Source organism: Simochromis diagramma, unplaced genomic scaffold (assembly GCF_900408965.1).
Source record: "Simochromis diagramma unplaced genomic scaffold, fSimDia1.1 OVJJ01000802.1, whole genome shotgun sequence".
In the NCBI taxonomy this organism is placed as follows: Eukaryota; Metazoa; Chordata; class Actinopteri; order Cichliformes; family Cichlidae; genus Simochromis; species Simochromis diagramma.
The window spans coordinates 14,320,038-14,343,010 of record NW_024387492.1 but is presented as its reverse complement, the minus strand read 5'-3'; the positions used below and the strand labels follow the sequence as shown (position 1 = coordinate 14,343,010).

The following is a 22,973-nucleotide window of genomic DNA, read 5'->3' as shown; positions in this document are numbered from 1 at the left end:
AAAGAAAAAGAAAAAAAGGTCAGGAGGGATCGACCTGTCTTTGGCCTGTAGAACGGTGCTGAATATGGCATCAACAGCCTTCTGTTGCTGGAGGTAGGGTGACTGTGTGTGCGTGTTTTTGCTATACTCATATTATGTTATGGGGCATTCAAATGTTATCATTGTGGTGACCATTCTCCTCTTTTTCAATAACAACAAATAAATATATAAATAAAAGCCTTCATTGAAATGAATCCATCAGTATAGGTATGAAGATTTTGTTAAGGGTGATAGTAAACTTCAGTTGGGGTGGATAATGATTAGGATTAGTCATGTAGTTATGGTTAGGTTGGTCGTCATTCCGAAGCCTATGAAGTCATAAAAATATAGTGTGCATGTGTATGTGTGTGTTTGTGTGCCAGTTTTGAGCCTGGATGATGAAGCAAAAATGAAACATCTTCTTAGTCACACCTTTCTAATTAAAATACTGCCTACAGTAGCAAGAAAATGCCTGCTTTATCTGCTCATTTCTCTACAATACTAAAAAGTTGCCTTTGCACCACATGATGGCACTGTGGCATCAGCTTTATGACTCAGACCACTCAAGCAAATTTGTAGGTGGGGGTTGTATTTGTGCTTTAACCCGTTCAACCGCCACTACGTGACGGTTTACGGGCAAGACTGGGCTTGCTCCTGCCACAGGAGAGAGACCTCTCAGAGGCACAACAGATATTTTTCAAAGATGGATGGAAAAGCAGCAACAAAATAAAAAGCCTCTGGGCATTAAGAATTTGATTTCCTGGCTTATTTCTCAAGTGAAACTGAAACCAGTGGGTAGAAAAACATCTGTGTAGTAGTTCATAGAGAATAGTACAGATGGAATACATCTTTAAGGGGCATCCATACACTTCCTTTTTCTTTTTTTTCAGCTATTGCTTGGCACTATTTCAAGCCAAGCGGGGTTAATTTAGAGAGATACAGCAAAGGCGTACTTACATTTATGACAGGCAGTATGTTTTTTTGTTGCATCAGCTCCAAGTTGATGATCCTCTGTGCATAACGTTAGCAAGCTGCAATTAAAAATGAATATACTGTGACCATGACTGTGAATTAATAAATAAATAGGTCTTGGCACGGACAGCTGAGGGTGATCATGCACAACCTTCGCAGGAGTGGTTTACAGCCGGGTGACTGATGACTTGTGCAGAAGCAGAGTCCACCCGAGAATGCTGTTACCGAATGTAAAATGAATGAGCTTTGCAACAACATCACAGAGCTGCATTACATAAAAATCCTGTGCATGACACTTTTGCTACACCTTTATGTTGTACTGTTGTAGGCCCCCAAAAACAACAGATGTTCTGACTGCTCAGTGGCCATCTAACCTTAAGAAGCGTTTTATTTATGAAATTTAGGTCATAGCCACGTAGCAAATTACATACATCCAGTTTCCTAACCAGAGTCAAGGTGGGAATATTTTAGCTGTCGCGGAATAAGAGACAGGGTACAACCTAGACAAGTCACCACTCCATCACGGGGCTCTAACACAGAGAAATAACCAATTTAGAATCAACTATTATCCTAACAGTCTTATCTCTGGACTGTGGGAGGAAGCTCAGGTACCCAGAGAGAGCACATGTGGGCACAGGTCAGTGGTTTCAAACTCAGGTCTCTTTTGCTGTGAGGTGACAGTCCTAATCACTTTATAAAAACGTCTTTGGGTTTATTAATATCTCACAATCTTTTGTATTTAAGGTCAACACACACACACACGTTGTGGCTAAAACTTCGTAAATGTTTTTTTTTAAAGCACTACCCAGACTGTAAAATACTTTAGAGGCAAGTCCTTGCCTGTGTATTGTGCAGTTCTTCGAGTTTTCATTTTGGTAGACGGATGTAAAATATTAATAACACAATTTGGAAAATCTGCGTCAGCGAACTACCGTAAAAACATGACTCACTCTAATGTGAATTCCTGTCATCCCTTTACCTGGTGGAAAAATGTGGGGTAGTTTCCTTCTTCTGTCTACACATACTCCCAACTGCATTTACTGTGTAAAGCAAGACAGAAATGTTGGATATTAAAGCTATTTGTCTTATCGCTCAGTTTAGACGTACGGTTATTATGAGGACAGAGAATATGCCAAGAGTAATGCAAGAGGCTGTAACAGATAAGTGATGGCGAGTGAGAGCTGATGACCTAATACTGTGCACAGTGTCTCTATTCTGCACTGTACCAGTCACAAGGTCGAGTACCACGCTTATGGGGGAGTCGTGCCCTCCATTGGCCGGTGACACCGGGTCTGTCAGTCTGTGAGCTCCCATGCAATTCACCAATCGAACGCGGGTGTGCGCACTGCCGCTTTCAAGTCAGCGATTCCCATCAGAGTCTGCATCACTGAGAACGACGCGCAATCAGGAAATTAGACCTACGCGCCTTCAAAATAAATGAAAAAATATGGTTTGCAAATGAACTTCGCACTGGCACAGAGCAGTAAAGTGCTTCTGTATCACCGCCGGATATACTATAAAAAGAGTAAACACAATTCAAAATAAGGAAGAAACGAGACAAAATAAGGTTCTTCTGTACCCAGCAGGTTGATTCTGTTCATCTGGACGTAGCTTTTTCAATGGGAGAAACGTTTCGTCACTCATCCAGGTGACTTCTTCTGTCTTAGATCATTTACTTACCTGGATGGTTGAGCATGCGTCAAGACATCAAGACAAGGTTCTTCTGTTTCACAATAAAACGAAATAACTCGGATTAACTAACCTGAGAAAATCAGCAACCGTAGGGGTATTTGAGATGTCTTAGTCCTTTCCAAAACAGAAATAATAAATAACTTTTCTTTTGTTTTATTTGCCAGGCCAGACAATACACTGAACACAGGTTAAAACAACACAGTTGAACACACTGTGGTGTTTGGAAATGTGCAATGAATTTGCATCTGTTTACATGTTTGTTTTATGATGTATTTGTTGTATTTTTAAGTAAAAATACATAATAAGAATAAATAATATATTTAGTTCCAACCCTAAAGTATATATAACTCCAGCTCCACTTTAAGCTACTGCACCTGAAGCGCGCGCATTCTTTATTTTGAAATTATCTCACCGGATGTGGAGTCTCATCCCCCTCCCCATTCTCCGATCTCTGTTGACACCGGCCATTCAGCAGATCCCCACAGAGCAGCCTTGACTGCCGGATTCACAGACCCCAGCTCCCCTCAGTTCCTGTTTCCGCCGCAGCCGTCCTACTCAGTTTTGTGGAGCAACACGTCTCGGCTGTCTGCTGCTTCAGGACCCAGCCTCCGCAGCTCGGGTCGGGTGCCTCTGGAAGCCGGCGTATCAAGTCAAGGTAGGTAGCGGATCACGCTGCTCGCATGGCGGAAATGTTGAAGCAGCAGAGGCAGTGCTCAGCCCGTTACATCCCGGCCTGTTGACTGCGTCGCTGGTTAGATCAAACAGCGGTCACGGTAGGAAGCGATTTCAGGTCCCGTTACATCCGCGCTTTTTACTCTCCATCAGGGGGTCTCTCTGGTTGACACCTGGCTGCTTTACATACCCACAAACTGCCTTGCGACCCCCCCGTTTTTTGTTTTTTGTTTTTTTTTACCGCTCGTTCGCGTTGAGAAAAGCAAGTGCTCGGAACAAATTGGTTTACAGTGTGACCGCGTCAGGACCCGGGTAGTTAGTGTGAAAGCGCCTTTTAAGACCCAATAATCACCTGAATGAACGTGCAGCGGGTTAATTTTTGACATCAACAGTGCTAGAAATGTATAGCCTATATGCTAGCCGCTTTTCTATGTGTCGTTAAATAAGGATGCAATGCTTTTGACCTCCAGTCTCGCGCACACAACGTGTTAATAAAGACACATGACACCGGCGTGTGTGTTTGACAAGTGTGTGCCTCCCTTCCTTTGCTGTGTTGTATTTATGCGTGGCGGGCAGACAAAGCAACTGCCTGTGCGTAAGCCTCAGTGCACAACTGCTAGTATCTGGAATCGCTTTGTATCACCAGAGCCAGGCGTGCGTTTGTTTTCGATATCTGGAGGTATGGGTAGTGTTTGCTGAGGCCTCTGATATGGGGTTTTTGAGAAATAAAAACTGCTCAGTTAAGTTCATGCTGCATCGCGTCAGGTAGGTCAGAGGGGGTGAGCTCTGCTCCCCATCTCCACTCGCACGCGTGCACGTTCCGATAAAGCTGGCGATGATGTGCACGGCATCGCCCACACGCACGGAGGAAGTATGTGTTTTGTGTGTGGTGTAGTTCCACTGATAAGAATCTGGACCGTCAGGGCTGGTGAGGCCTGAGGTTCAACTCCCAGCAGGGGCACCCATTAGAAGATGTATTCCTTCATAGTGATGTGAGGACCAGCAAATAGCTCGTGATAAATGTACAACTTAGGCAGCAAAAGCTCTTGGTATATGAATGGCTGTAATACTGCGATGATGTCAGAGCTCTATCTAAAATCAAAGCATGTCAGAAAGAAGCATAGTGAAAGGCTCTTGTTTAATTGTGTTCCATAAGACAGATTATAAGTGCGGTATCTTATTTCTTTTTCATGAAAATCGATTTGTAAAGCATGGCTCTTTTTTTTTTTTTTTTTTTTGCTTGACTTTATTATTTCATATCACTTAATGTCTGGAGCTGATATTACAAGACATATCTCATCTCCATGAAGCACACAAGTGATTTTTCTTTCTTCAATGGCATATGGCCCGACTATAATTTATTAGTCTGTAATGTTGTATAGTGCCACAATCATCCCCAGAGTGTTGATCCATTTGCTGCCCATATCCCTTGTGCTCCCATTTGAATTATATTTGCTGACAAGGGAGAAACGCAACACCTATGGACAACTAATTCATCATTAATGTTATCTAATAAAGTCAGCCTTGGTAACTGGAAGCAGATTGATTGAGTTAGTAGCCCTAATCCATTCATGAATAAGTAAACAGCTGTATATATTGCTGGGACAGCAGTCTATGCCACGGCAGGGGAGCTCGGTCTTGGATTCCAGTGGCAGCCACTGTGCTGCTTCAGATAGACGCGTGGTTATATTTGAGCTGCTTTAAACTGTCAGGGGGCAATTATTTTACATAAAAGCAACTGTGACTCACGCTTTGGCAACAATTTGCTTTGATCTGGGCTTTGCCATTTGAGGAATGAATGGGCATAGCCATGGGTGGACCCATTTATACCAGCCAAGTATTAATAATTTCATTAGAGTAGTTCATTCGCGGGTGTCTTATTTGGATGAAGCGCTTAGATCAAGCAGTAGTGATAACGCTCACATGCAGTTACCCTGAAAATTTACTTGGCATGTTTGAACTTTTTTTTTGTAAAATGCCACCCCTGATTGTGTTCCTTCTGTTTGTTGGGTTTATTAGAATAGACACATATTACATTTGCAGCTATGTAGCTGCTGGCACGCATGATACTGCATCTATAATGCAGGAGAATGTGCTTTCCAGAGAAGTACACTTCAGCTGATCCATTTCCCCCCCATTCCCCTTTTGTTTCCCTGCCTCTGTCTCTGCCCTTTGCGCTTCCACCTTCAGTGCCTCATGCCGCTGTCTGTCTTCATTTTTTTTGACTAATGACTTCATTAAACATATTACTGTTGCTCTGGCAAAGAGGTTGGATGCGGGGCGATGAGGCAAAAATGGGCGGCGACTCATTTAATAGGTGTATTTAACGTGTGCACGTTTGTCACGTGGCGAGCACCGTTCCTCTGTTTGGCTTAGCGCAGCGAGTCCCTGCCAATTGGTGTTTTTATTTAAAATAGGATTTGTTTTTCATTTCAATTCTTTCTGCAGCACCAGCCTGTCACCTGCACAGCAAGCGTCTCTGTTTGCATGAAAAGCCATTCTAATTTCAAGCATCACAGTGTTTTGGCTTAGTGTACAGTTTGTGTGTGTATAATGCTTGATGTTGGCTTCGGGGTGCTGTGTATACATCCCCTTTCTCCCCCTGTTGTCCCAGATATATCCTTTTTTTTTCTTTTTCCCCTCTCTAAAAACGTCAGACGGATGAGAAGGCTGAATTGTGCTGTGGAGGAAACAAGCAGCACATTTTGAAGACATGCTCCCAGTTTTGGGGCTTCATGCTATAAACACAAAGAACAACTGAAGTGAAGAGGCTATGCAAGACATGGCAATGCTTGTAGGGAGATGCAGTAACAATGTTACCAAAAGAGGCTCATCCGCAAGCATTGATTTGTTGGTATTGTTAATCTCTGTGCTGGGTATTCGAATTCCAGACAATGTACTGTAAATAGAGCAGAGGCCATTGAAAAGACGCTTTTGCTTTTGTTGTCCCTGCTTTTGGGAAGAAAAAGGCGGAAATGATTATGTATGGAAACATGGACACATACCCATTTTTGAGCCGTATTATTAGGAGCTCGGTCTGTAAAGATAGAAGAGATAAAGAATAGCTGGTTCATGAATGCGGTTCAGTGAGCAATTGCTGTATGACCAGTGCTGGCATTTGGCTGGCATTTTTCATATTAGAGGGGTTGTTTGGGGTTTGTTTTATCTCTCTTTTGCCCTCTAGGATTTGAAAACGTCCTTATGGAGATGAGAAAATAATCACTAACATATTAAGATGTTAATGAGTTTGTTGGGACTGTGTTTTGTGGGTTTGGCTAGGATCTGTAGAAGAAACGAGCTGAGCAGCATTCAGGTATTGTACTTTTTGTGCACCTGCAGAATGCAGCATTTCTAAAGGGCAAAATCGGTAGGAAAAAGACCTTTCTGCATCACTCTTCTCCTGCTGTCATCCTGCTGGAGGGCCATTATTATCCGTATTGTAAGACAGAGTGACTGTCTAGTGATTGCATGAACCAATCACAAGGCGAGTATAGGGCAGGTTTCCATGGTGAAAAGCGGGCTGGCCCGTGAGGTTGCTGAAGCTCAGCTTGAGTAGGCTAGCCTGATCCAGGCTGATAGCATTCTCCGGCAGCAGAAGAAGAAAAGGGCCCTGGAAGGCCTGCCCTGCTGTCTGCCTGTCTAAATGTCTTGTTGTTTGTCTTCCCATCTTTACTCGCTTGAATATCTAAGGACAGGATAGAAGAAGAAGTTTGGAATAGGAATTCAGTCAGACAGGCGCAATAGGAGCTTGAGCCGATAGCCATGTGCCATCAGATTTGATTTGTGTAGGGAGTGGAGATGGATCACATGTCTTTGCTACATCTATCTCGGGTGGGGTTGGAGGATGTTAGAACATGCACTGGGGTTGAGGGATAGCTCTGAGTGTACCCTGTTCCTGTTACTTTTGTTGTGACCAGTCAGACATTCGGACCAGGGCTCCCCCGAGAAGAGTATGCTGGCCCCTCTCTGTTTGGCCCTGCAGGGAGGTTGCCCAGCCTGCAGTTCACCCGCATCACTGAGAATGTGTACTTGTGCGTGCACACTCCCTTGTGTAGGCTTGCTTTTTCTTTTTCTTGGGGAGTTATTGCTGCAGCAGTCTGAGGTGGGAAGTGGGTCTTACGACATTTCTTCTCGGCTCATTGGAGCCATCCATAAATAGGCATGTACCCATCCACTTGCAGCTCTTAAATTTCCTCCTTCCCCTGTTTCTTCTGCTTTTCAGTAGGAGGCACTTAAGTCCCCCTTGCTGCACACTCTCCCATGTGCCTTTGCATTAATTTATGTCTTTCTATGTAATATATGTATGTATTCTAGTTTTGTATCTTTGTGTAAGCATCACACGAAGACAAGTAGAATGCAAGCGGTGCCTTTTCTGCTTGTGGAACTGAATTCATATGGGTATGAGACACAGTGGGAATTTTTAGCTCATCACAAGTTGCACAGGGATTCACTGTGGGACACAGACAGCCGAAACCACCCATCTACCCACAAAACCCCTGATGCTCAGTGCCCATGGCCCATCAAACAGCCTTGTTAACCCCTCTGAGTCCACAGCTCAGGCCAGGATCAGCACAGGCATGGAGGGCTGGAGGGATTCAGATATGCTAAAAATTCTTTGCCGTCTGACAAGTTTACTGTGCTGTGTTGTTTTTATGGACCCTACACTGTCTAAGTTAAAACAAGATCTAAAATTAACAGACTCTAAGGAATGTTTCGAGCACAGGAGACTCCAGAAAGTACAAGTCGTCACTAGTGTCATCCAAGGCTGAACGGGACAGATATTTTGGAGTAAAGAAGAGGCAGATGGGTATGGATGGAAAATTAGGAGGGAAGAGAGTCTCAGTAACTGGGGCAGCTGTGTAGCTTGAAGCACAAATGCTCAGATTGCCCACCTCACCCCTGCTTTAAAAAAAAAAAACAGAGTCAGAGAGCCAGATGCTGGACATTAGGATCACAGTGACAATAATTCGCATTCATTCGAACACAGAATGCACAGGCCCTCCACAACACACACACACACACACACACACACACACACACACACACACACACAGGGTAGAAAAGAACACGACTATGAGCTCATCTGACAGAATGGGTGCATTTCCCACACTTGGGTAAAAAGGTTGTGTGACAGGCGTGCACGGGGGTTGTGGATATTATTCTGTTTTCAGCATCAAACCAAAATTCCCAGCAGCACACAAGGACTGCTGAATGTCCTCCATTTAGCCAGTGGTATCCAATGGTACTAGCCAGTATTGGATGGCCTGCATGTGACCTCTATGCAGGTCCGGAGAGGGTTCAACCCCAGGCTCCTGTGAAAGTGGGACCTGGACTGTGATGAAAGGCGTGCATTATCGTTCTCCCAGGCAGGGGCCTATTTGTGTCACTGTTGCCAGTTCTGCTTCCTGAAGGGTTTATTTGCCTTGGTGGGGAGAGTGTTTGGGGATTTTTGCAGTCGCACTATTGATCCTTAAGGGATAAATTCATCTCTGTAACCTCCATTGAGAGGTCAGAATGCAGGGTCAGCCACACTGTGTGGCCATTGTAGCTTGAAGAGATGCCGTGTTTAGCACCGAGCCCCCCAATGTGTGTGCCAAGTTCACAAGAGGTGGTTAATGTGAATCTGTCCATCTCTATATTTGTCACAGAGTTCACTATGAGTGTGTATGACATTTGCTGCGTGTGTTACCGATGGTTGTCGGTGTAGGGCGGCGGCTGAGAGGATTGAGTGGGATCGTAGAGGATTGGCCTGATTGGATTTCCGTTGTAGGAGGCTTGTCACCTGGCACAGCATGGCGCTCTGGAAGACAGCAGGGTAGCAATCAGACAGCAGTCACACTGTGAGTATACAGCAAAATTTGCATTCAGGCATTGCGGACCCAAGCATTCACCGTAAAAAAGAAAATATTAGATTGCACTTTCTCTGTACCGTAAATGATGACTCACAGATTTATTTATTTATTTATTTATTTATTTATTTTAATCAGCTTCGAGAGACCTGCATACAATGCAGTTAAAATATTTAGTGTTTTCTGAGTAATATTGGTTAGTTTAGAGCTGATTGTAATTTTTAGGTAGTATTCAGTACACCAAGTATGCACTCGGTATGTTAAAGTTGGATTGAAAAGGCTAAAACGATGGGACATTTCTATATTACGATCGTTAGTCTGTATTTTTCAAACTAGTGATGATATAGTCATCCCATACTGACAAACCGATACACCAAAAAAGATCCTAAAAGCTCAGATATGCCCACTCTGTTTCCCTCCTAAATATGAACTGTCTGTTTCCCTAAGCTGAATAAAACAGCTTGCTCCATTGAGCTTGTCGAGCCTTTTCACTGGGGGTTGTTGAAAAGCACTCTGGGAAATATAGGAAATCGCTAACTGAAGTAGAATTAGATGAGGAAAGCTGAAGGAAAGTGGGCACAACAAAATAGTAATTATAAAAATCACAGAATAACTCCTGGAATGCATTGTTCATCACATATTGATGGTTTTCAGTGCTGTGAGAGCATCTTATAGAAGATTTTTTGTTGTTGTTTTCTCAAAGCTCTCTTTTAGTGCTTTCCTTTAGTGGATTTAATTGAAGACACCAGCCAAAAGTCAGATGGTATTTTTCTTTTTTTTTAAACAAAGAAGGACTTGAATCTTAACTAGAGAACAGCAAAAGGTGCGTTCATCTGTAATCATTAACATACTTTAACCAATTAAGTCCTTAAACCTAACATATTAAGGTCTGTCTAACAGATTCAAATTGAAGTGGATATAAGCAGCCGTCTCCTAGTTCAGTTTCTATGTATAAAGCCCATCTTGGAAGCGCCTTTCTGCTTTTACGTTCAAATGAGCGGCATTGTTGTTTCCTTGGATTTAAACTTGTACAAAGTGCAAATTTTATTAAAATTTTAAACACAGCTAGATTGAATTTGTTGGAATTCAAACACTGTCTGCTCATCCTCCACAACTATGTATCTGGTAGATAACATCACATCAACAAACACAGCCCAGATCGGTGTGCAGTCCGTTTTTTTTTTTTCTCTTTAATTTTGTCTGTCTGCTACTCTCATAAATCTGATCTTTGGAAGGACTGCAAGATGTCAGCAAATTATCCTAAAGCACTGCAGTCCTGGTGTTCCTCAAAGACAGTAACTCAGTATTGATTGTGGTGGACAGAAGTTTGTTTTTTTTTGGGTTAATTTTCCAGATAAAGAGAAATGTTTGCTCATTCCGCAAACTGGGGTCTCTCAGAACAGATTACAGCGTGTTCCTCACGATGATTATACCTGTGCAGCGTGCTCGCCCAAAGACAAAAGAGAGCAACACTGCAAAATGGGGACAAAGCATCACATCAGCACGTTTGACGCATACTGCAGTTGCGATGCATTTGCAGAATGGATTCAAGGTTTTATTAGTTAGCTTAATAGATGTAACTTGAAACATTTCCAGGAGCTTTTGCTTTTGGTAGATAGTTGAAATGTGTCTCATGGGACCTCCTTGATGTCCAGTCTCATGCTGGTTAATGGTATTTCTGGGTATTAAGGAGTACTGTGTGCCAGAGAAGTCTCACTTCCAATCTTTCATTTATTGATTGAGTTATAAAATTAATTTGTAATGCTCATGTTGCAGGCTTTGCATTAGAGCAGTGTCAGGATGAATTTCCAGTCCAAGTATAGTGCAGACGCCAGTTGTTTGTGGGTTGCAGTACAAAAAAATGAGTCTGTGTGTTTATTCCCAAGACATCATTTACATCAAGTTGTCCATCCATCAAATAGGAGCACATTGATTTTTTTTCTTTTTCTCAGTTCCACATCACTCTTAAAATATGTAATTGGAGAAGTGAAAAAGATGTTCTTTTGCAAACGGTAACCGCAACTGTACAAATGAATCAAGCTGTACTTTTGGTACAAAGCAGTGTCTGAGGGTTTTACATGCGTCTTTTTTTGCATGTACTGACATCTTTCCTGCAAGGTTATGCCTTCACAGTTGCTTCACAAAATAATGTTTCAGGAACAAACATCTTCCTGTGTTATTTGTTGTTGAGCGTAGTGTAGAAGTCTGCTGCAGCAGAGCGCACTTTCTTTTCTGTTACTCGGTACAACTTGAACTAGTGGCTGCTACAGTGCAAGGTTAAGTGTTCTCTGGTGTTTCTGTAACATCAACCAGACTTCTATATATTAGCAGTTTGCTTGGAGGAAGAAACCAGCCTGAGACTAAAGGTTTTGATGTGGAGAAGTGTGTTGGAAGCTCATTTTATTTCTGATAGCCGGAAAGAAAAGAGGAACAAAGCAAACATTTTCATTTTCTCTCTCATCATGTATCTTTGTCCCAGCTTTGGTTCCTACTTGCTTTAATTTCTGATTTATTTATTTTTTTAGTTCTTGTTGGAGAGGAGGATGTTATTTCTCAAAAAAAGAAAGAAAGAAAGAAAAAACTCCCAACAAAAAAACACTGCAGCTGTAACATCTTGCTCTGTTTGTTTACCCGGGAAAGACTGTGAATCCTGCGGGACCTGTTCTCCAGATCCAGCACCTGTGCTTTAGCTCTGAGTCAGGTTCATAGGCCACCTTTGCTTTCCCACATCAGCACTTTTCTTTTAAATTTTGTATCTTGCTGTCTCTGCAAGATCGTTGATGCCACTGAGTTCTCCTCTGTGTTTGTGAGAGTGGCAGCACTGGCATTCACCTATGGCAAAGCCCCTTAGTAAACCAGCATGAGACCATTTGCATCTGACATTCTTGTCATGTTGCCCTAGAGGTGTTGCATCATATAGCCTCACCTCCTACTCTTCCCATCTTTATGTGCTGTCGCTGTACCATCCCCACCACAACCCCACTGCTCCTCAGTGCCAGAGCTATCAGTGCAGTGGACTTTAAAGGGCTTGCTTGGCAGACCCATTTCTCAGTTTTAGCTGTGGTCTGGGAGAGTAATAACAACGTGCCAGTCAGATATAAGAGCCCCTAATGGGGACTCAGTGAGATGACACAGCAGTCCAAGGCCTATTATGCAGTTGGATCTATATAGGACAGATGGGGAGAGAAGACAAAAGAGAGCAAGTGACCGACTGGATCAAAAAAGGCAAAACTTGAAACATTCCTCATAGAAACGGCAGGAAAGTGGAGCACAAGACCAAATAGACAGGATGGAGGTATTCTGAAGCAGTGGGGATGCATTCTGTTTGTCTACGTCGGTGGCCCAGAGCTAGTTTTGACGAGGATCGAGGAGACACTCGTGTGATGCCAACCACATGACCAGATTTTCAAATATGCATCTGTGAAAAAGCTGAGTGACAAGCTGCTCCAGAAACAGAAAACAGCCTCTCCCAGCCTGATTTTCTTTCTGTCTTTTTTTTTTTTAACTTTACTTTGATCTTGTTACAACAGCAAAGAATTGAAGTTGGCACATCAACTCAGTGAGGAGCTTTTCAACACCTAGCAAGGGCTTTGCCTCCTCACTTTGATTTGTGGAGTAAATGAAGGATTTTCATAGATGAATCAAGTGTTATGGTTGTCCTCCAACTTTTGATGTTTATATAAAAATGAAAACAGTTGCAGCCACCCGAACGGCGGTGTTATCATGTTGGAGGATGAATGAAGAGAGCCGCAACCCCGGACGCCCTTTTATTTTTCGCCACTCCACTTGCACTGCGCAGAGCGTGTACTCGAGAGTCATAGTGTTACCCTATAGTTGTGCCCTTGATTCGAGAGCTGATTTACATATCCCCTCTTGAACTACTTGTCCTAGTGAACGAGCAGGTCTTTACAGCGTGAACAGGGACAAGCCCGACGAAGGTCAAGCTGTAAAGGTCAAAGTTCATCTGTAAGCTACCCCATCAATCGAAAGCTGACCCATCCACTCGACTGAAATAACAAAAGACCTCATACACTCTGTCTCTTGTTCCTTCATGGCAGCATCATCCGCCTTACTCACTTTTTGCTCTCCTCTGGCAATTGGCGCCCTAATTGAGGCACTCTTGAGCCATGTTTATCACCGTGGCAACGTTGCCCTGCAGATAATCATTGTCTTGTGGATTAGCATAACAACAGAGAAGAGGCTTTTGCTTTAATTCCTCTAACACTGGACCAAGCTCCTTTGTGTCGGCTCGCCTGCCAGGCTTGTCTTAACTGGGATTAGAATCATAGGCCCTCACATTGCGCTCATAGTTATTTGAACTCTCTCAGCGCCTTTGGATGTTTCTTACAGAAATGATTTTTACCTAATCATTTTTGACTATTTCAAAGTTGGGAGGAAATATGTGAATCTCCATCATCTATTCAAGTACTCGGGTCCATTAACTAGGCTTCATCCTGCCCTGCTCTCCTAGGATGTGAGTTATTAAGATTATCTATTTATAGCAAGAGAAAGGAAAACACAACCGCTAGCTTTGTCCAAGCAGCTTGTAGAGTATTGTTTGTACAAAATGGATTTAATGCTGTTCTTGGGTCTTAGGTTTTGAAGATAAATCGATATGTTTTCAGATAAGCTAAAGGATGAAACAATGCAGTTTATAGCTACAGTACGTGCAAAAATATTGAGCCTCCTGTCATTTTTTTTTATATTTTAATATGGAATTGGTGCCTAAATGTTCTTGGGCAAGCTTTTTTCATCCAGGCTTCGCATGACTCTTCCCCTACATATTGATAACAACTTGAACAAAAAATTTAAATTTACATTCATCACTCAATTGACGCTGATTTTCATTCCAGTTGTAGAATAGTTTCTTTAAATCTACCCTGCACCCTCCTTTCTCAGGAGGTTCAGCGGTGAATCAACGCAAGGCCCAGATGCATCTCTGTGGTGCTGTGTCAGGTGTAGTTCTTAAAGAAATGACTTTCAAATACTGTTTACGTGATGTAGGCATGCCACTTCTTTTTGTCCTGCTACCTCAAATTTTTTAAAGGGTACACTGCACACCATTTCAAGTTTTCAGCTAACAACTCTTTGCGACAGACTGCTAGTAACAAAGTGTCTAAAGAAATCATCAGTTCTCTTGCTAAGTTCATCCTTATCCCCTGAGTTGGGCGCCTTGCTGCTGTGCTTTAGTGTTTATTAAGTTAGTGTTAAGTGGCTGAACAAAAGGGGGGGGCAACATTCTTTTGAACATGGTCACGTATATGGACTGAATTGAAAATGAGTGGAAAAAACGGCCCATGTCATCCTCCTCATTAAGAAATGAGGGCCAGTGCAAGATTTTTGCACAGTACTGTATACAATTTGATATCACATTACATAAAGTTTTCTAATCTCTTTTCTGATGTGTCAATGCTTGTAACTTTCAGGCAGCCCTGCCCCTACACTTGCTCTGCACCTCCAACTCACTCACAAATAACTCATTGCTCAAGTTGATGCTCTGTCTTCCTTTGACCCATTTTTCTAAAAAAAACAAAACAAAACTCTTATCTACCGATTGTTTCCTTAACCAATTATTCTTAAAATGCACCTCCTTCTGCTCGCTCCAGAAATAAATTGTGTGTGAAAGCACGTGGTTCAATATGCTTCAAACGAACTAGTTAATATTTGCCCTGCCAACAATTTAAAAGTGTTTAGACCTTTCAGAGGTGCGAAAAAAGTTGGTACAGAGACTAAATTTAAAACTCTTTGTACTTTTTAAATCTTTGGATACCTCACCAGAGTGTTTTTTTTTTTTTTTTTAAATGCCTGTCTACATGAAGGGAGCGTGCTATTCAAATGCTCAGTTTGTTTCAGAATGTTACAAAAATTGTTGGAGGCGATGGCTGTTTCAATTCCTGCTCGAGCACGCTGACAGTTTTAATCTTTGTTGGAAGTCGTAACCTAGCAGACACCAAAGTCTAACCTGAAAATGTGAAAAAATATTCAAACTAATTCAAATTACGCCCATGTAACATTAATATAACATTCAAAATGGCATGCAGAAATGCCTGGCTGGATTTGTGAGAAGTGAGTCACAGCTGGGAGAAAGTGGGCGGCTGGTGGCAAGTGTAGGGAGAGGAGGCAGGCATGTAACAGGAGCACGCTATGATGTCCTTTCCTAATCTGCCGGTGCACTGCAGAAGGGGCTCCCATGGGAGATTGGGTGTAACCACTTGTCTGTGCCTGCTGGCAGAGGGGAGCTGGGAGAGAGGCGGAGGAGTGAAGGGGAGAGGAAAGGCATATGGGGGAGCGGGGGCAGCCGCTGACCTCGTAAGCGCACGAGATTAGGAAGAATAATAAAAAGAGGTCTTTGCAGTGCTTCACTAATACGCGTGGTAATTTAAAGACACTCCGAAAAGAAATGTCAGCGATGTGTGGGTGGACACATTTAATGTGTGCGTATGAGTGAGAGCGAGAGAGATGGAGAGAATGATGCACACACAACAATCCCCATGGAGGATTCCTGTGGTAAACCATTCTCAGCGTCTCAAGCAAACAAATGGTGAGCCGTGCAAAAGGAATTTCAGGCCCTCTCAAAAAGATGACCACACCATTAAAAGGAAGCTCCTTTTTACGATTAGCAGACTCTATATGCTTTTGCCACACACACACACACACACACACACACACACACACACACACACACACACACACACACACACCCTTCTTTGTCCTTTTTATTTTGTGGGATGCTGGTTTCACACGTTTTCCTGCGGCTGAAACGATCTAAGTGTGTTATCCCTTTGCCAAGCTTTTCCCCATTCTGATTAGCTGGTTCTTAAACCCAGGAGCCAACAGTGTTTAATTCAGTTTAACTTTCACTTGGCAAGACCTTGGCAACATAACATAGCCAGTAGCTCTGCATAACATTTCTCATATAAAATCTGACGAAGTTTTGCGACCATTCTTTGACCCTTTTTTTTTTTTTTTTTTTTTTTTTTTCCGTTAAAAAAAAAAAATCTAAATAATGATTAACAGTCCTGGCTCATTGTGTTCACCTGCAACATAGAGCTGAGCAGTGGGGGAGGGCGAGTGGTATGAGGTAGGCTGCTGGAGGAGGTGACATCTGTGACCCAGAACAACAGTGGTGGATGCTGGACACATGCTCCTTCCTCAAAGGCTACTGGCACCCTTTCTGCCTCATTGGGCTCATGCCCACAAACACACACACCACATTTTTAAATACATCAGAATGAAGCCACTGTACATTCAGTTACTGTGAAGTGAAATTGATTCAACTTACCTTTAGGATATAAAGACTGTTTAAATTATTTCCCCCATACACAATCATTTTGCCCGTTACACTGTATAGATTTTCTTCTTCATTTGAGACTGTTAACCTACAGTCAACGAGCTGCCAGCAGTAACTTTGCAGAGCTGATACTAGCTCAGTTTTTCCTAAACTCAAATGGAAAACCCATCTGAGGAATGACTGCTGCTCCACTTTCTTCATTATTATAACAGCAGAGAAACACACACACACACACACACACACACACACACACACACACACACACACACACACACAATGTACTGCACATGTGCATTCCAAATTTAGAACTTTCTCTTGCTTCAAAAAGTGAAAATCAGATGATTGATCGTGCTTGCGGAGTTATTAACCCATTATATTTACAAAGCCATTAGCTGCCTGATAATTGAACTGTTAATTAAAGAAAAGGCCTTAGTTCCCCCCTACTGAGTCCCAAACCTCCCTCGCTGAGATGAAGACAATTGCATACAGTAAAGTCCACACATACACACACTTGTCATTACTAATGCTGAAATCTCAGAATAAGTCAAAAGTGTTATTCTTTAATTTTCTTTTTTAAACACAGCTCTACACCTCCGTGTTGCCCTTTCCGTCTTCCAAACTCTCTAGTGTGTTTCTCCTCCTGGTTTCTTTTTGCATTCTGATAAAGCAAACGCTCCCTCTGATGTGCTTTATCTCCTCTCATCTCCTGCAGTAAAAGACTGTCTCTGTTTGTTTTATACTTCCTGCCAGCTCTTTCTTTTTACTTTTTTTTTTTTTTTTTTTTTTTTTTTTAATGCCTTCTCATCTCAGGCGACACCCAGTGCTTCATCCCAGTGCACAATGGCTCAAAATTGTCAGAATAACTAAATGGTGTGCTGACCTACCTCCCGACCCTTGCTGTTTATCAAATTCTATCATATACTGTAGCTGGATACCCTCTACCCCCACCCCCCTCCATCCGCAGCCTCCCATTCTGTGAAAGGTATAGATTTGTTGCTCCACATCTCTGGCAGTGCAGTGCTCTGTTTGCTTACTGCCGTTGACATAGTGTGTGTCCAGTGCAGTCTACGCTTGGCTGCATCAGGGTAATGCTGCTGGCTAGCACAGATCCAGCAAACAAACAACATATATTATATTGGAGGCAGAGAAAGAGGACGTATATAGCCAAGGGGGCCACAGTGTGGATGTTTTGTATGCATACTAGTGTGTTTTTTTTCCATGATTGTGTTAGTTTGTGCATTGACCTACTATGGTGGCTACACTGCAAGAAGCACTAGACCCAGACTGTGTCAGACCTGCTCTAACCAGGCTTAAGGCAGTGGTGTAATGGCATCAGTCAAACTTGCCAGAAGGAGAAGCAGGGGACCAGTGCACAGCGGGCAAATTTGTGTACACTCACAGCATGCAGCTTTGCATTGCTTGTTCATGTGCGGTCTAAAGCATTGGTCAACATAACTCTGGGAAACTGGAAAAAGAGAGGTTTAAATCGTCAACTGATTAAGCTGAATAAGAATTAAAATAACAGTTTTGTAAGCTTTCAGTTTAAATCTTTGAGTTTTGGAATGTAAGTCTGTCCAAATAAAAAAAGAACAAATAAACTAAAGGCTCTACACTGGAGCTATGAGATATTTCATTGTTTAGGAACATCTTTTTCCAGCTCTACTACACTAATGGAAACAGGTCAAGTCAGGCACACAGTTAAAACACAGTTGGGTAAAAGAACAGCGGAATGAATCACTATATGAGGGGATGCTGAAAAGGTGAGGATACCCTTTTATCAAGCTAATGCCGTAAATGATACGCTTTGAAAAAGCTGACTACTGGATGCTGGAAAGACGATGAAAACGCTGGAGCTGTAAGCCTCTCTGCAAACGGGACCTATTATGTTCATATTCAACTCCATAACTTTATTCCTGGGCCCTGTAAGAGTAGCTTTGCGGTTTAAAAGTAATCCTTATTTACCTCATGCAGGGTCTTTGTGCAGCCCCTCAGTTAATCCACTTCCTGGACAAAGCTGTTTCAGCTTCCTTCCTGCTCCCATTAAGGCTGATTGGCTTTCCTTTGCAACCAGAAGATTTAAGTAATGGGTAGGTGGTGCTCCTGTACGTTCAGTCTCTGCTCATGCACATCGTATAAAGCCAAGAGTTGTAAACAAATAAATAAAGAAAAAGCATAACAGCTCCTCTTTTTATAGAGCTGCATCTTAACCTTACAGACAACCAGTTAAATGAAGGTGTAATTAATGTTTCTAAGTCAGTCAAATAAAGGATAAATGCAAATAAGTTAATAAATAACTGCTAATGTGAAATTTGAGTAAATCTGAGATGCCCCATCAGGATTACACAGTCAGCAGTCGTTTAGTGAAGACTTGTTTGCAAAGGACTTGCTCCAGGCAGTCTTCCTGCCCGTCCACACTGAACTCCAGTGCCACCACGGAGCTTTGTTTTCTTTCTCTAGCCTTAAAATGTCTCTTTCTGTCTTTGAGAAAGCACTGAAATTAATTTTACAGTAGGTTTGCCACTGGCTTTAGAGGCAGTTAGCTCTGCCTGAGAGGGGCCGCTGCCCTAGAATAAAGGTGGTGAAGGATTCTAGCTGGTTTTCTGTTCACTTCCCTTTTTCCGTAAAGCATTGATTTCATTTAATTCCGTGGCCATGAGTTTAAAAACGTTGCTTTTTTTTTTGGTTTGTTTGTTTCTCGCCGTGGATTTTTCTGTCTCCTGCTGCATTAATATTTTCATTTCATGTCTTTCATCATATTTGTCAGCCTCTTCATAATTTTCTGTGGCATGTGAATGCAAAAGGCTCAGGTCATGTGATTAATATCAAAGGACCAGCAGTTCTGTTAAGGGATGCCCCTGTCAATATGCTCTGACACACTTACAATATCTCATTTTCTCTCCATCTGTCCCCCTGCGCTTCCTTTATTTCTCACGGCCCGTTATATAAACACGGGTTGCTGACAGATATGTAGAGTCACACAAACTCATCATGGCCTCCTGATAACTGTAACGTTGCTTGTACTCGATCCGTCTCTTTCTCTCTTTCCGCACACATGAAGGCAGACACTGGCATGAGCTCAGGTGTGGATATGAGGTGACAGTCTGCGCTCCCTGTCAGATCCTGAGCTCCCACCAACTTTCCAGATGGCCATTGGAGTCGGCTCCACGCCTTCTGCTCACATGACACTCCCCGTGTCCTTCCAGCCCCTGCTCCCTTTAGCAAAGTACAAAATTGCAAATGAAGAGAAAAATGTTTTGCACACAATCTTGTAGCAAGTACAGTTTAGGGATTTCTGGCACTTACTTCCAAAGTGAATTGCAAAGTGAAATATACTGAAAAGGTCAAAGCTACAAAACACTTTCTGTTTCTATTGAAAAGCTTAATTCTGAGAAAGCCACGAGCCAGAAAGCCTTTAAAGTTTATATATGTAAACGAATGACTGTGGATAGGGATAATGTCATTTTGATTTGATAACTTTGATTACTGTGGCCACTATTTAAGTCATTTAAACATAATTACTTAGGGCCATTTCCTTTGTGTGTTTAATTTTAATCCAACTGAAAACCAAATAGATAAATAAATGGGGTGGGTGTGGGTGGGGCTTGCGCCATCTGCTAGAGTTAGACCCACACTAGAGGGTGTTTTTGACCCCATCTCACAAAAGTCACTGGCAGTCCCTGTTGGCTGCAGCCTCCACCACAGTAAAAAAAAAATTGCTGCTGCTGCTGCTTACCATTAAAGATATTTCCACATGAGGAAGGATACATAAACTTTGTTATGACTCTCCATTATTTTGCTTAAGCAGTTTGGGTGAAAACACTGCTGTAAAGTAGAGAGATGTGCTGGATTCAAAACACAAGACAATACAAGAGCATCATTATGTCATTGCACAACCTTGTGGTGGGGCAAGCCCAGAAACGCATAACTTAGCCTCTAGGAGGTTTCCTGGTCAGATGGCTAAACCACTTCAACTTCAACTTGATGTTTCGTTATCCTTCCAGAGTGATTGAGCTTTTCTTCCTTTCTCGTAGGGAGAGCTCAGCTACCTTTTGGAAGAAGCTCATTTCTGCTGGTCTACAATCTAATGTGGTCATAGGTGAGGGTTGGAACGTAGATCGACCAGTAAATTAATGGCTTTGCTTTAGCTCTTAGCTATCTCATCATCACAGCAGACAGGTATAGCATCCCTATCACCACTGATGCCTCACCAGTCATTTTGTCAGTCTCTTTTGTATTTATTTTTTATAGTTATAATTACTTAGTCTCGTCTTGAATTACTTGAAACAGGTGTGGTGTCTTTTTGGCCTTTTTAGCGCATGAAGTCTGGGAAAAATCTCTGGAGAATCAAGCTGGGACGTTGTCTAAAGTTGGACATCACACTAGGGACCTGGCAGGATAAGGACCATCATGCAATTCAGCATCTGACATTTAGACTGGTCAAATCGAAAACTTTAAGGTTTTAAAAATAGCTTGTTTCCTGGTGTTCTGTAAACAAAAGCGTAGTAAACGGCCAGCATTTCAAGCTAACTCTTCCTTTTTTCAGTCAAACTCTAGATTTGCATTTTTGCAATAAGGAAGTAAAAAAAAAAAAACAAACAGAGATAGAGAATCATGTAAATTTGTACAGCAAAAAAGGGAAGAATGACTAGCAGGTTCCTGGTGCAGAAGCTTTAGTCATGGGAAAGACCCACCAGGCACTCACTATATTTATCTTGTAGGCGAAAATGAAACAGCTTTTATAAATGGTCCAAAGATTGAATTTGCTGGATATGTCAGCAACACAAAAACAGGAAAAACTGACTTGAATTTTTTTATTTCTTTCTTCTTCTTCTTTTTTTTTTTTTAAACACAGATCATTAAATTATTCAGTGAAAGTCTGCAGAGGATGTGCGCTCTTGTTTTGCAATGCCCTGTTTCACATTCATACAGCAGCTCAGATTCACTGGGGGAGTCCTGCAGGAGAACCACATGTTTGTTTCTTACAGTACGCCACAGCTATGCCCGAGCAGGTTGGATAGTGTGTACTTTACCAGTGGGTACATGTGGGAGTGGGGGGGAAGGGTCATTTAGCATCATTGGGGGAACTTCTGGTCATACTGCCATGTGTTTGACTTGTTCCTGGTCTCCATTTATCAACCTTGATTCAAGCCACGTGTTAATCCTTTAATTTGGTTCCCATCATCACACCTTTCTCTCATTATTGCTACAAGCCTCAGCTATTCAAAAGATGTATTCCCATTTGCTCTCTATGCTCAGCAGCACCCCTTTTCATTAACGTGCTTCATTCACTCCACACTGTTCTGTTAATACATTCCTCCTTTCACCCCCCCAAGTGAATTCTTTTGTGCTGTATATTATAAACTCCCAATTTTTTTTTTTTAAAATCCCCATCATGATCATCTCTCCTGCCGCCCATTCCCCCTGTTCTTTTTCATCCCCTTTTACCGGTAGTCTTCCTCGCCATGTGCTCTGTGTACCCATCCTCCCACAACCGCCTCCCCCTCTCCTTGCATTTCGCCCTCCCTCCCTGTCTCCGTCCTTACTGCAGGGTTGAATCATCCCCGTTTCTGCTTGCCTTGTCACATTTGGCCCCCATGCGCGGCTGTCCAGGCCTCATCACACGGCGATGGCGCTAGCTGGGCTGACATCTCGCCGCAGAGCTACAGGCTTCTGATGTCCGTGGCGCTGGCGCTGACCTGTCCCTCACCGCAAAGCACTGACATCATCAAAAATTAGACACGTTTCTGCCCCGGGGGTTATTAATTGCCAAGTATGGTATGAGCATCCTTGTCATTTTCAGATTAAAAGACGAAAGAGACATGAGAATTTTTATGTCTTCGTCCTTTTTCTTTTTTTCCCTCCCCCTTTCTTTTTCTTTTATCAAAGACCTGCGCTAACTGGCTGCAGATTTTTAGGCCTTTTCATCTAGTTCGTATCCCACCGTCTCCTCACTTGGTATTCTTTGGTTGTTGTCGGTTAGAGGGACCACATCAGCACTATTCTCTTCAGAGCTGTCCCTCACAAGGGAGCTAACTCTTCCACGCACACTCGGCTTCAAACGACACACCTCAGATCACACGCGTGCATATGCTCACATGCACTTTGAGCAGCAGAACTTCCGCCCTTGATGTGAAAGTGCATACAAATGGCAGCAGCGGCAGACTCCTCGGTGGAAAATTGAGTCACGGTCCTTCTGCTCGCATACACTGACAGGCAAGCCAAGCAAAAAATGGAATCAAAATGTCACTATATTGGGGAGTGTGTGGGCATGAGCAATGTTGCTGCGTGATTCTGTAATAAGCACATGCAAATCAAATCAAGCCAACCCCAGGCTCATTAAATAAAACATGGGGGTAGGGACAAATTCCTCCTCGTACTGTAACCTTGCACATTCATAATAAGTGCTCCTCCCTAATGTGAAGTGGATAGATGTTATGCAGGTTGACATCATGTGGCTGTGTGCTTCTTAACTATGTCCT

At 42.6% G+C, this 22,973-nt stretch overlaps 1 protein-coding gene across 1 annotated transcript in view; it reads left to right on the top strand.

Moving 5' to 3' along the window:
- The first annotated feature begins 3,115 nt into the window (after positions 1-3,115).
- fut8b (fucosyltransferase 8b (alpha (1,6) fucosyltransferase)) overlaps positions 3,116-22,973 on the top strand; it is a 93,081-nt gene continuing 73,223 nt past the window's right edge. The window contains exon 1 of the mRNA XM_040018340.1: positions 3,116-3,337. The gene's annotated coding sequence lies outside the window, so the exon portion shown is untranslated. The remainder of the gene's footprint in view (positions 3,338-22,973) is intronic.